The sequence below is a fragment of the Simochromis diagramma genome, unplaced genomic scaffold, assembly GCF_900408965.1.
Source record: "Simochromis diagramma unplaced genomic scaffold, fSimDia1.1 OVJJ01000565.1, whole genome shotgun sequence".
NCBI classification, from domain to species: Eukaryota; Metazoa; Chordata; class Actinopteri; order Cichliformes; family Cichlidae; genus Simochromis; species Simochromis diagramma.
The window spans coordinates 1,102,351-1,115,553 of record NW_024387304.1 but is presented as its reverse complement, the minus strand read 5'-3'; the positions used below and the strand labels follow the sequence as shown (position 1 = coordinate 1,115,553).

The following is a 13,203-nucleotide window of genomic DNA, read 5'->3' as shown; positions in this document are numbered from 1 at the left end:
TTCAACCGTGTCCCTCGGAGTGTCCTCTAGGAGGTGATTCGGGAGTATTGGGTGTCTGGCCCATTGCTACAGGCCATTCGATCCTTATATAACCATTGCAAGAGCGTGGTCTGCATAGCCGGAAATAAATCGGACTCATTCTGGTGGGTGATGGACTCCACCCTTTGTCACCGATTCTGTACAGAATTTTTTTGGAAAGAATTTCTAGGCATAGCCAAGTAGTAGAAGGCTTTCACTTTGGTGGTCTCAGAATCTCATCTCTGCTTTTTGCAGATGATGTGGTTCTGTTGGCTTCACTGGGTGACAGCCTCTAGCTCGCACTGGGATGGTTTGCAGCCGAGTGTGAAGCAGTGGGATTGAGAATCAGCACCTCCAAATCTGAGGCCATGGTTCTCAGCCAGCAAAGGATGGAGCGCCCACTCTGGGTCAGGGATGAGTTCCTGACACAAGTGGAGGATTTAACCTTGGGGTCTTGTTTACGAGTGAAGGGAGAAGGGAGCGGGAGCTCGACAGATGGATTGGTGCTGTGGCTAGCAGTGATGCGGATGCTGTACCAAGCTTTGTGGTGAAATGATGTGTAGGCACTGAAGTGGTGAAATATACAATTTGCCACACTAAAATGATGCTATTCAGCTGTCAGCAGTTCTTACTACTGATACTATAGCGTATTGATGAAACAATATGATTACTGAAAGCACAAGGGGAAAATACATTGACCATTACATTAATGGGGTGCATTCTCCTGATGTTTCATCAAATTCCAATACAAGCTCCACTCTAAGTTGATTGCTTGGGGCCAGCTGTAGGGTTAACTGTTGGAAGTGTTTTCTCTAAATTTGCCCCTCTTTTCTTCCAGATTAAATGAGCCTTGCCATGTCTGCAGACTATCTGGGCAGCATATGGAAAGCCACTATGACAAGCTAGCCTTCCAAACAACAAGGAGAAATCAATAACCCAGTTGCCCTGCTCAATCCCACTGCTGACCTGCCAGCTGTGTGTGTGTGTGTGTGTGTGTGTGTGTGTGTGTGTGTGTGTGTGTGCGTGCCGATGTAAAACAAATCACCCCCCCACACACACACACAGACCTTATTGTGTTGCTATTTGAACACTATTCCTTTCTCTCCCCCTTTGCCCTTGGTAGATTTATATGAAGCCTACTATAGAATTCTTTTGAGAACTGGATTTATAAAAGATCCAAAGATTTTTTTTTCATTCTTCAGGGAGTCATTTTGATATTTTCATGGTCGTCTAACCACAGAAGCTATAGATACTGTAGTGGATTCAGATTTTTTGTCATGTACTCATACCTAGATGATTTGTCATAGAAACTTCACATTTTAGATATTCCTTTCAGGCATTCCATAAAGCTGCACTGGGGATTTTTTTGTGCCGCCTGCTTCAGCTTAGAGTTGGTGGTAATGCTGTCAGTGTGCAGCTGCAATCCATATTTGCTATGTAATGTTTACATGAGTTACATCAGTTGGTGTAATATTCATCAAACATATTCTAAAGATTAATGGACACACATTAAATCAGCATTTTCAAGTTTCAAGTTTTAAAAGGTAGTCACCTAAAAACATAGTTAAAATTCCAAACAGGACAAAATGTTTTAATTTTCATTTTTAAATTCTTTATACTTTCATTTAGTAAATATTATGTTTAGGAGAAACTTTAGAAACATTTTTGGAAAAACTAAGCAAGAAGAATCAAAACATAGTTGTAACTGAAATATATATAGGTTATATTTCAGTGCCACATGCACATGCTAGATAAATTGGTCATTCTAAAATGGATAAAAGATTGGATTAGTGGAAGAAAATGGATTGGTGTTGGCTTGACAACAACCCATCCACCGTCTCTGCTCATATAACTAAGATTTCAGTACATCAGTCTTACAGATGGTTGCATCTCCAATTTTTGTACAACACTGGATAGGGAGTTTAACACAAGGAGAATGAAGCAAAAAAAACTAACAAAAACAAAACAAACATGGGAAGCACTGAGGTGGCAGCAGTGGACAGCTGTTATTGTTTTTTAACACTCAGTTTCACTTTAAAGAAGTTCTGACTTCTGTCAGCAGCAGGAGGTAAGTTCAAGGACCACCACCAACAAAAACATGGATAACTTATAGACCAGTTGTTTAACATATTTTTTACACTGCTCCCAGGAGACCATAAACATTAGATGACAATCTGTAAAGTTTGATTTGGGACAAACTCACAACATGCTGGTCCAGTAGGCTTGTACTCTGACAGTGAAGTGCTCCATTGAGATATATGGTCTTTAATGAACTATGGCCCTGCTCATTCATGGTGTTTTATATCAGGAGAAGGATTTTAAACTCCATTTTAGATGAAAAGAACAGTAGTACCATTGTGCAAGAGGCATGTATTCTGGATCATCATGACTGGGCCCACCCATATGTCTTTGACCCTCTTCATCATTCATTTGGGAACTTTTTTTCTGTGTGTGCATTTGTTTGTTTTTAAAAGTGAGTTTTCCTTTCTGCTGTGACTAACTTCAGACATAATGTCTGAACAGAAATTAGACCTATTCCATCCTGTGATCAACCACCTGCAAGTGTTCAGGCCTGTTTGGTTGCTGAGGTCATTGGTGTTAATGGACTTGATATGTCCTGAGTTCAATTCCACCATCAGGCCGGGGTCTTTCTGTGTGGAGTTTGCATGTTCTCCCCGTGTTTGCGTGGGTTCCCTCCGGGTACTCCGGCTTCCTCCCACTGTCCAAAGACATGCAGCTTGTGGGGATAGGTTAATCGGATAATCCAAATTGCCACTAGGTGTAAATGTGCGAGTGAATGTGAGTGCGAATGGTTGTCTGTCCCCGTGTGTTGGCCCTGCGACAGACTGGCGACCTGTCCAGGGTGTACCCTGTCTCTCGCCCTATGAAAGCTGAGATAGGCTCCAGCGCCCCCCGCGACCCTGAAAAGGATAAGCGGAAGCGAATGGATGGATGGATGGACTTGATATGCTTTTCTCATTTTGCTGTATACCTTAGACTACAAACCATATGATACATTCACAGAGTGCTTTACAGTTCTTTGAAATGTGTCACTGTGTATAAAAATGGGAGTTTGCACGAGTTTGCACTTAAAATCTATTGCGGTGACATAAGTAGGAAATTTTTGAAAACTGTGTTGCTGTCCAAAAAAGTTGTAAGGAAAATTGCTCCTTATATTCCTGTATTTTCAGGGTTTTTAAATTCTAAATAGTAAATTAATGACTATATGTTCATTATGTGTTATTCAATGTGTTATTCAATAATTATGAATGTTGTGAATAAATTAACATTTGACTTTATTTTGCTGATATATGTTGATTTAACAATTTTATGACCAGGTTATCCAGAATTAAATGTGCTGAAACAAAAGAAGCAACGCATACGTAACTGTCCAAATACTCCAGTCTGTATCTTTTATTCTGAACCAAACATTTAAGTGGGCAATATACAAAACTCAATATCACAAAATCACAATATTTCATTCATTTCTGGAGTACCTTTTTTTCATTTCTTCCTACATTGTGAAATGTCAAGTGCTAGACCAGACCAAGAGTGAAAATTAAGTGGTCAGACAGAGATAATTGACTTGCAGTCACTTGTACATATGTCTACACAGGTGTTCGACTTATGTGATAATTGCCTGACATATAAAGCCTTCTACATGATTTGACATTGATCTATAAAGAGTGGCTTTGTGTGTGACTACTCACACCTACACATAAGTACATATAGATGCTTATGCTGTCCCCTGCGTGATGCCATAAAGAGAGGTGACAACAATGTGTCTGACACTCATTTCTACTTGATGATCTCCAGAGATTACGATCAACTAACATGCTCTTATTTCATTTCATGCTTTTTGTTAAGTCAAATGTTTACTTTTATTCAGTAAACACACACACACAAGACTCAGCACTTGGTTATTTATAACAGAAGGGAGTGATTTAACATGACGTCAATAGATTATTATTATTATTACACACACACAAACACACACACACCTTTATACATCAAGTTAGTGCAGACACAACAGTGCAATAGAGAATCTGTATCGTTCTGTTCTGTCTGGTGATGTTTTTTTGTTTGGTTTTTGCACACTTGAACTTTTTGTAGTCCCGTGTGAATTGTCTGTTATATGTAGCAACATGGCCTTGGAGAAAACTGTAGCACTGCACATGGTTGAAATGACTACTTATGGTAAAACTCAGAGTACAGATCAGATTAGAGGAAATTAGAAGATTAGAAATTTTATTTTATTGCTTTTTGTTAAGTCAAATGTTTACTTTTATTCAGGGTTATTTTCATGACTACATTTTGATTATAGATTCTCATGGAAGGCATCAAAACTATGAATGAACACACATGGAATTATGTAGTAAACAAAAAAAGTGTGAAATAACTCAAAACATGCTTTATATTTTAGATTCTTCAAAATAGCCATCCTTTGCTTTGATTACTGCTTTGCTCACTGTTGGCATTCTCTCGATGAGCTTCATGAGGTCATCACCTGAAATGGTTTTTCCAACAGTCTTGAAGGAGTTGTTGGCCCTTTTGCCTTCACTCTGCGCTCCATTTCATCCCAAACTATCTCCACTGGGTTTAGGTCAGGTGACTGTGGAGGCCAGGCCATCTGGTGCACTCCATCACTCTCCTTCTTGGTCAAATGGCCCTTACACAGCCTGAAGGTGTGTTTGGAGTCATTATCCTGTTGAAAAATAAATGATGGTCAAACTAACCATAAAACCGGATGGGATGGCATGTCACTGCAGGATTCTGTGCTTGACAGTGCTTGACAGAGACCATCCGTTTACCTTTTATGTGTCACACAAAGACACGGTGGGTGGAAACAAAGATCTCAAATTTAAACTCATCAGACCAAAGCACAGATTTCCACTCAAACATTTTGGGTGAAGAAAAAGGTCAGTTGTTAGCATGTCCTGCTTGTTGCTTTGCCTTAGTCGTGGTGTCTTAGCAGCTGTTTGACCATAAAGGCCTGATTCACACAGATGTGTCTGCTACTGGATTTCTGTGTGGCATCTATCTGGGCTCTAATCTGAGCTGCTGTTAACTTGTGATTTCTGAGGCTGGTGACTCAGTTGAATTTATCCTCAGCAGCAGAGGGGACTCTTGGTCTTCCTTTCCTGAGCCAGTTTCATTGTAGCGTTTGATGGTTTTTGCAACTGCACTTGGGGATGCATTCAAAGAATTAGCAATTTTCCGGAGTGACTGACCTTCAGTTCCCAAAGTAATGATGGACTGTTATGTAGAGTCTGTAAAGGCTTCTTTTTGCCCTTAAAATTACTGTAGAGATTTACCAGATATGTGCAGAGGGGAAGGACATTTGAAAAAAAAAGGATGTAATTTACTGCGTTTTAAAGTCATGCAACTCATACATTATTAGTAAAACTACAAGACAACTACATAATACTGTTGTAATGCTGTCCATTGAGTAATGCCGAAACTAAGGATGCATGACTGTGATCTTTGCCGCTATGACTTTTCTATTATGTGGAACACCAGTGTGTAAATGGCGAGGATTGGCAATAGTTGTAATCATGGTGCAAAAGCTTTGCATCCCTCTCCTACAGCAGCTTTTCACTGACCTTTTTCGTTGCCCAAAATGTTTAGAACAGAGCACCACATATTTCTGGCATATTTCTTAGAGCAGAATACACACGCACCTCTCTTTGACAGGACCCAGGAATGAATTAATTCATTTTCAATTGAAGCAAATACCTACTGATAGCTTGGTAGGTAGAGTGGTCACCCCATGATCGGAAGGTCAGGGTTTGAATCCTCTGAACGGCTACCCTGAGGTACCCTTGAGCAAGGCACCGTCCCTACACAGTGCTCCCTGGTGCACCTGCTTAGTGGCTGCCAACTGCTTCACTGAGTGAATGGGTTCAAGGTTCAAGGTTCTTTATTTGTCACATGCATAGTTATACAAGTATAACACACAGTGAAATGTAGGCTGACACGCTCCTCGACATGTGCAAAAATTTGGGGGGGGGGGGGTGTAGAGGAAGAACATATATATATATATATATATATATATATATATATATATATATATATATATATATATATACAGACATATAGTATATACACTGGGTGAATGTGCAGTAGTAGCAGCAAGCAGGTGAATTCTGTATATTAATATGAATAGACATCTGACTATTTTACAGGAGACAATATAAACATATTTAAAATTAAAGGAATTTGAAATGTACATTGTGCCTTGGTTTAGTGTCTGGAAGAGTCCTGTCTCAGTCAATTATAGATGATGTGAGAGGGCGGGTGTGTGTGTTTAGGGCACGGATGGCTTGGGGATAGAAGCTCCTCTTGAGTCTCTCTGTCCTTGCCCGGAAGATGCGGAACCTTCTACCAGATTGCAGAAGTTGGAACAGTTTGTTGCCAGGATGGGACGGGTCCTTCAGTATCTGCGCTGCTCTAGTCCGGCATCTCCTGGTGTAGGTGTCCTGAAGCGGGGGGAGAGCAATCCTGCAGCAGCGTTCTGCTGTACGGATCACTCTCTGGAGAGCTTTTTGGTCCTTCACACAGCTGTTCCCAAACCACGATGTCATGTTCTGTGTGAGGATGCTCTCCACAGCGCCTGTATAGAAAATCCTGAGGATCTTTGGAGAGACCCTGAACTTCCTCAGTTGTCGTAGGTGATACAGGCGCTGCCTAGCCTTTTTGGTCTGGACCTGAATGTGGGCAGCCCATGTCAGGTCTGAGGAGATGTGGACACCAAGATACTTGAAGGACTGCACCCTCTCCACTGGAGCTCCATTGATGATAATGGGCTTGTAGTCTCTGTGCTGACCCCTTCTGAAGTCCACCACCAGCTCCTTGGTCTTGCTGACGTTCAGCTGGAGGTGGTTGTCCTGGCACCACGATGCCAGATTCTTCACTTCATCCATGTAGGCCGCCTCATCGTTGTTGGAGATGGCACCCAACACCACTGTGTCGTCAGCAAACTTCACAATGGTGTTGGAGCCATGGGTGGCCACACAGTCTGAAGTGTAGAGGGAGTAGAGCAGTGGCGAGAGGACACATCCCTGAGGTGCTCCTGTGTTGATGGTGATGCTGTTGGAGAAGCACCTGCCCACCCTCACCACCTGAGTTCTGCCAGTGAGGAAGTCCAACACCCATGCACACAGACGGCTGTTAAGTCCCAGATCCTTCAGCTTTGTGAACAGTCTGCAGGGCACTATTGTGTTAAACGCTGAACTGTAATCAACAAACAGCATTCGCACATAGTTACCCTGTTTCTTGTCCACGTGGCTGAGAGTGGTGTGTAGGACGTGGGCGATGGCATCCTCTGTGGATCTGTTGGATCTGTAGGCGAACTGCAGCGGATCTGTGGTGTCTGGGATGGAGGAGGAGATGATGTTCTTCAGCAGCCTCTCAAACACCTTCATTACTACCGAGGTCAGTGCAACTGGCCGGTAATCGTTCAGGGATGAGGGTTTGCTGTTCTTGGGCACAGGGATGATGGTGGATCTTTTGAAGCATGTGGGGACCACAGACTTCGCCAGGGACTTCGCAGGTTAAATGCAGAGAGAGTAATTTCCCCACGGGGATCAATAAAGTATACATTATTGTTATTATTATTATTATTATTATTATTATTATTATTATTATATCTTGTTTGTTCGGTGTGCACAACCTCTACTTTATTTGCTACTAGCAAATATCTATATCAGTGTTTTACAGGAAGGTTCAAAATTATGATTCTGTTATAATGATAAAATACCTGACCAAATTTAAACAGTATAAATCTACAGTGTAGCATGTAGTATCTAGTATGAATGTTCCTCTAGAACAGAGAAAACACAGAACCAAAACCCTAAGAACTAAAAATTCAAAACGCAAATACATAGATAGAATACACTAGAACATAAGATCATAACCATAGTAATAAACACAGTATATTGACAGTAACCCCAGCGTAGGGCATTGGCTCTGCCCAGGCAGTGACAACAGAGTAGGGGTTCATGGTTTGTATAGGTATAGCTCCTTGCACAGACAGAGTGGGTGAAGGAGGTAACTGAACCACACACTGAGCTAATGGCTCAGTAATACCCAGGACCATGACAAAAATGTTAACTCGGTTTATTTACATCCCATAAAGGCAGGGATCAAGCAGAGATCAGGCAATCAATATATTACCTAGCTGAACGAATGACGCAAAAATTGTAATATATATCTATATCTATATCTTTCTATTTATATATATATATATATATATATATCTATTAGGGGTGCAACGATATTCGTATCGATATTGAACCGTTCGATACAGTGCTTTCGGTTCGGTACGCATATGTATCGAACAATACAACATTTGTAATTTATTTTATCAATTTTCCTTCTGACGATGCTGTCTGTGTTGAGCGCTCAGTGAATCTGTGTTCGACTACTTCGCCTAGGCTGCACTGTCGAGCGCAGATCCACTGAGCGCTCAACACAGACAGCATAGTCAGAAGGAAGAGCGCAGGGCAAGCTAGCGAGACAGAAGTTAAGCTCTACTTGCAACAGGCAAATTGAACCTCATTCAGATCTGGCGTTTGGAATTATTTTGGTTTTCATGTGACGTATGACCCTGAAGGTAAGCGAGTCATGGACTAAAGTAAAACAGTATGTTGGATGTGCCACGCAATGCTCAATTACATTGGTGTGAACTAGTGTGTTAGCGCAGTTAGCTCGTTAACGTGTTTGCCGTCTAGCCCCATGCACGGAGCGATCGGTGGTAGCTCGTTAACGGAGATTTGCCGTGTTGTGGCATTAAGGTCATTTCAACGAGATTAACCTGAAAGCACTAGTGGGAACACAACGAATATGACTGCACATTTACGCCGACATCATCCTAGTGCAAAGACAAGTGGAAGCAGACAAAAAAAAGCAAGCATGCTACTAACTTTAGCCCGAGTCATTTAGACAGCTGTTAGCACATGATTCTCCTTATGCTGCTGAGAATATAGCCCAGAAGAAGCGGATAGTATAGCTTTTATTTTGGAAAGAGACATTTCTCTGTAATAAACTCTCTTTTCCAAAGATGAGTGATTCCTCAATCAGATACAGGGCTTGCAATATCGCTAGCCCGACGTCCCGGAGCTAGCGATTTTTTCAGTCGGGCTACCAAAATCGATCTCTTCCCTGCCCGTCGGGCTATTGTAGGAAAAATATATGTCAATGCTTTTGCATTCTTTCAGAAATGTAGCTGGGTAATTATGTCATTGGCATCGGTGAGCCACTGTCAATATGTGACATATTGAAGTCGCGTTTGAATTTGCGCTTGTTTTTTTGCTTTCACTTTGCAATCGTGCGAACTGTGTATAGAGAGCGACAGCACTGATCTGTGAGTGATGATAATTTGTGCACCAATTCCTCTGACATCGTCTTATTAATCGTTAGCTTACTATGCAAACATGACAAGTGAAATCTCCCGCAGCAAGCTTCAACATGTGAGAGGTTGATCGCACAGAGAATCGCTGAGCTTATGTGAGTGAGCGTGTAAAAGCATTTCAGTTCTGCTGAGCCAAATAAGACAGGTCAGGGTGAAGAAGTGACAGCCAAAGAAAAGCTTACCACAAAACGGAGAAGTTATGACAAATCAGACTATAAGGCAAAAAGAAAGTGCAGCTTTATGGTTTCATGGACAAAAGAATTTCTGTGGCTGCAATATGACGAGCTATATAACCAGGGCTGCACATAAGTGGTCCGCAGGTGCGCATTCGCTGTCAAAATAAAAAACACGCACAAGGGTTAGGGTTAGGGTTAAATTTAAAAACTGTACTTTTGAGTTAAAATATATATTTATAATTTTAATAAATGACAAATTAAAAATGCATGAACATTTTTTTGTATCGAAAAAATATCGAACCGTGACACCAAAGTATCGAACCGAACCGAACCGTGAATTTTGTGTATCGTTGCACCCCTAATATCTATATCTATCTATCTATATATATATATATGTATATATATATATATAGAGATATATATAGAAATATGCTACATTTCTACACTGTAAAAAAAATAGTTGCGAAAACTTAAAAACTCAAGGCAACCCACTGCATTTACGTTTTTAGGTTCTGATGGATAACTTATAATTTCAAGTTTAGGAGAAAAGTTGCTTCAACTAATGTTTTTGTGTTTACAAGATTAATAACTGTGCTTTTTCTTAATGTATTTCCTAAAGTTTACACAAGGTATTAGTTTTAATTTTGGCAACATATTTCCTAAAGTTTACACAACATATTTTTTTTGTTTTGCCAATCAATTTCCTAAAGTTTAGAAAAAGTATCCTTTATAGTTTTCATGAGGTGCTCCCTGTTGTATTAATGAATGTTTACACAGTGTTGATTTTCAAATAACTTTATTGTGTTCAAACACAACTGCACCACTGACAATGTTTTGAGATCAGCCATTTTTAACATACTGACAACATTCAGCCACAAATAAAGTCCTTTTCCAAAAACAAAAAAAAAGTCAAATTTTTGTAACAAATGTTACTCATCTAATTTTAAAGGTCCGGTATTGTCAGTCAGAATATCAAACCTATCTTGATTGATTGTCACTAACAAACAGATCAAAACATCAGATGGCAGGATGTGAACTCTTCTATCTGGTTTCCATACAGCAAACAAATGTGTACTTGAGTTCTTTGGGAAACTTCATGTTGAGCCCATAAAGTAGGCCAAACAGGTAGGCAAAGGCAGTGGGAAGGTCTGGCAGATCATCAAGAATAATGTCCTCTTCCAAAACAATGGCAGTGTTGACCCCTGTGTTGAGTTGGGTCCCACGCAGTCCTCCAGAACAGTGAGGATGCCCACCGTAACACCTCCGGTTGCCCTCTCAACTGGATCTGTATCCTATGCAAAATTGACAACAGTACATATAAGTCTCTGTAAACCAAAACTGAAGATTGAGTAGATTTGCATACTCACCAAACATGTTAAGAAGAGTTTGGTCTCGTCGTCGCGAACAAATATCAGTAAACCCTTCCAAACTGATGGTTCGTCAGTGCTGGACTATGTTTGAGACCTAAAACAAGGAAATCAAATAAGACTCAGTCTCATTTATAAACCTACCATTTTGTTTTAAAAAACGCATTAAGTGTTGTTGCTAAAAAATCCAGCCTTAAGAAATAAGATGTTAAAATTAGTTATTCCAGATAATTGCTCATGGTTTTGTCAGTTTTTTTAAAGTAATTTTGATGCAAAACCAATGTAGCACACTTATGACAACATTTATAACAAAAAGTGGCATGAGTGGGATGAGAGTTGAACTGTCCGTCATGACCTGCCATCTGCCAAACACACAGCGCTGCTTGTTAGCTTATGATCCCATTCAGGAGGACACTTTTTTTTGAAAACTAACAATTTTTATATCAATTTGGGAACTTCAGGTTCATGCACAAGTTTTGCAAACAAAGTTATATGGTACTATTTACCTAAACATGCAGCCAAGGCCTCAGGCGTTTTTTATATAACCATTTAAATCTATTTACAGAACAATCAGTTGTTCTGCATCAAATAAGAAGGCACACAAATTATTTGTGCCAGTCCAAAAAAATAGTTTGTGTTCAGTATAAGACAGAGGAGAACAGCACAGGCCTAAAACCTGCAGGTCTGACAACAGGTGTATCAGTCCTGTTTTCCATGTGGGAACAGCGTTTACACTGGAATCTGCTTTTGATGGCTTCTTTGGAGCAAATGTGACATTCAGCAGTATAACTGACACACAATACAAAACAATAACTACACAACATACTAACTCTAGCCTCCAAACACGCTAAACGTCACTAATGTCTCACATATGAAAACTCGCGCTCTCTTTCTTTTGCTCGCCCGCTTTCCGTCGCAGGTGTCACTCTTAAAACTTCCCCCTCTCCCTAAACAACTAAGTGCCACATGTTGCCATATCATTTTTTTGATTGGTTGACATGGTACAGTCTAACACCAATTGTTTGTTTTACTCGCAAGTGGAGAGTGTTTGCTAGCGCGGTCCGTAGAAAACGTCGTCTTTCTCGTTCTTCCCGCTGTAAACACCACTGTTTTGTTCAACAAAAAAAAAACAACAACATCGCGTGTATTTTTTTTATCATAACTCTGGTTTTACGTGGCCTATCGACACAATTCAAAAACTGGTGTATAGTTTGAAGTCCGCACTTTCGACCCAAGTTGAAATAGAGACTGAGTCGCTGCATCTTGTAGCTGTGTCGTTTTAAATTGGTCATATGATTTTGACGTGCCGGCGCGTCCGTCAACCCCAGAGGGTTAAAGTCTGTTTGATATGACTCTTGCAGTCTGCCTTCGTATTTAAAATACCCCCATATTTACTGCTCTGCTGCTTGTGCTCTGTAGCTGCTTCTCTGATCTTCCTCTCCCTCGTGTTTGTGTGTTTGGTGGAGCTCGCTGGCCGTGAGGACTCCACCACCCCGCTCACACAGAAACTAAACCACATATTCTATTGGCTAAATATGATTTGAATTTTTTTATTTTTTTTTAAAGCGGCAGGGGGTTTGCTGCCATTGGTCGCACTATTTTATGATGGAAAACATTCAAGTTGCTCACGAGGGCTAACCCTCCTTCAGCTCATCTCTCCAGTTTGTCCCAATAGGACATACCTGGAAATGGCTTCTCCAAAACACAAAAGATATACTGTATAGATTGGTTGGGCAAATATTCATGTAAATATCCTAGAGAATATAAAAGACCCCTCTGATTCCCCATCTTACTGATGGGAGCAACCACGCCAGTCTGCCAGTACAGAGGCACTGCCCCAGATCTCCACATGCACAGGCATGCCAAAAAAGCCCTACAGAATTTGGAGCCTTGAGGAATTTTGAGCAAATCTCATTCACTGTGGAGTTGTTTAACTGGCCCTCAGTGACTTTGTCCACAGTGAGACCTCAGACTCTTGTTGTCAGTTGCCACATGGGGAAGTTTCCAGCACTAGACCCCAAAACTCCAAGAGGCTGGATAATGTAAACTTGGCAATCATATAATTGTCAGACCTGTTTCCCAACCAGAAGGTGCAAGGATCAAATGCTCTCGTCCACTGGGAAAAAGCCAAAGTACATGCTTCCTCTCACAGAGGGCAACTCCAGACTGGAACAGAGTACAGCCCCAGGTGACTCCAGGTTTGTTGAGGTGAACCTGACTATATGTAGCC

The 13,203-nt window shown here is 40.9% G+C and overlaps 1 protein-coding gene and 1 long non-coding RNA gene across 2 annotated transcripts in view; one reads left to right on the top strand and one right to left on the bottom strand.

The window, feature by feature from the left end:
- Positions 1–13,203, top strand: part of LOC120716630 (teneurin-3) — an 840,982-nt gene that overhangs the window by 43,371 nt on the left and 784,408 nt on the right. The gene's annotated exons all lie outside the window — the stretch shown is intronic.
- Positions 10,386–11,003, bottom strand: LOC120716634. The gene is made up of 2 exons (XR_005692011.1): positions 10,974–11,003; positions 10,386–10,898 (listed from the first exon to the last, which is right to left on the bottom strand). It is a non-coding gene; the product is annotated as an uncharacterized LOC120716634 (long non-coding RNA).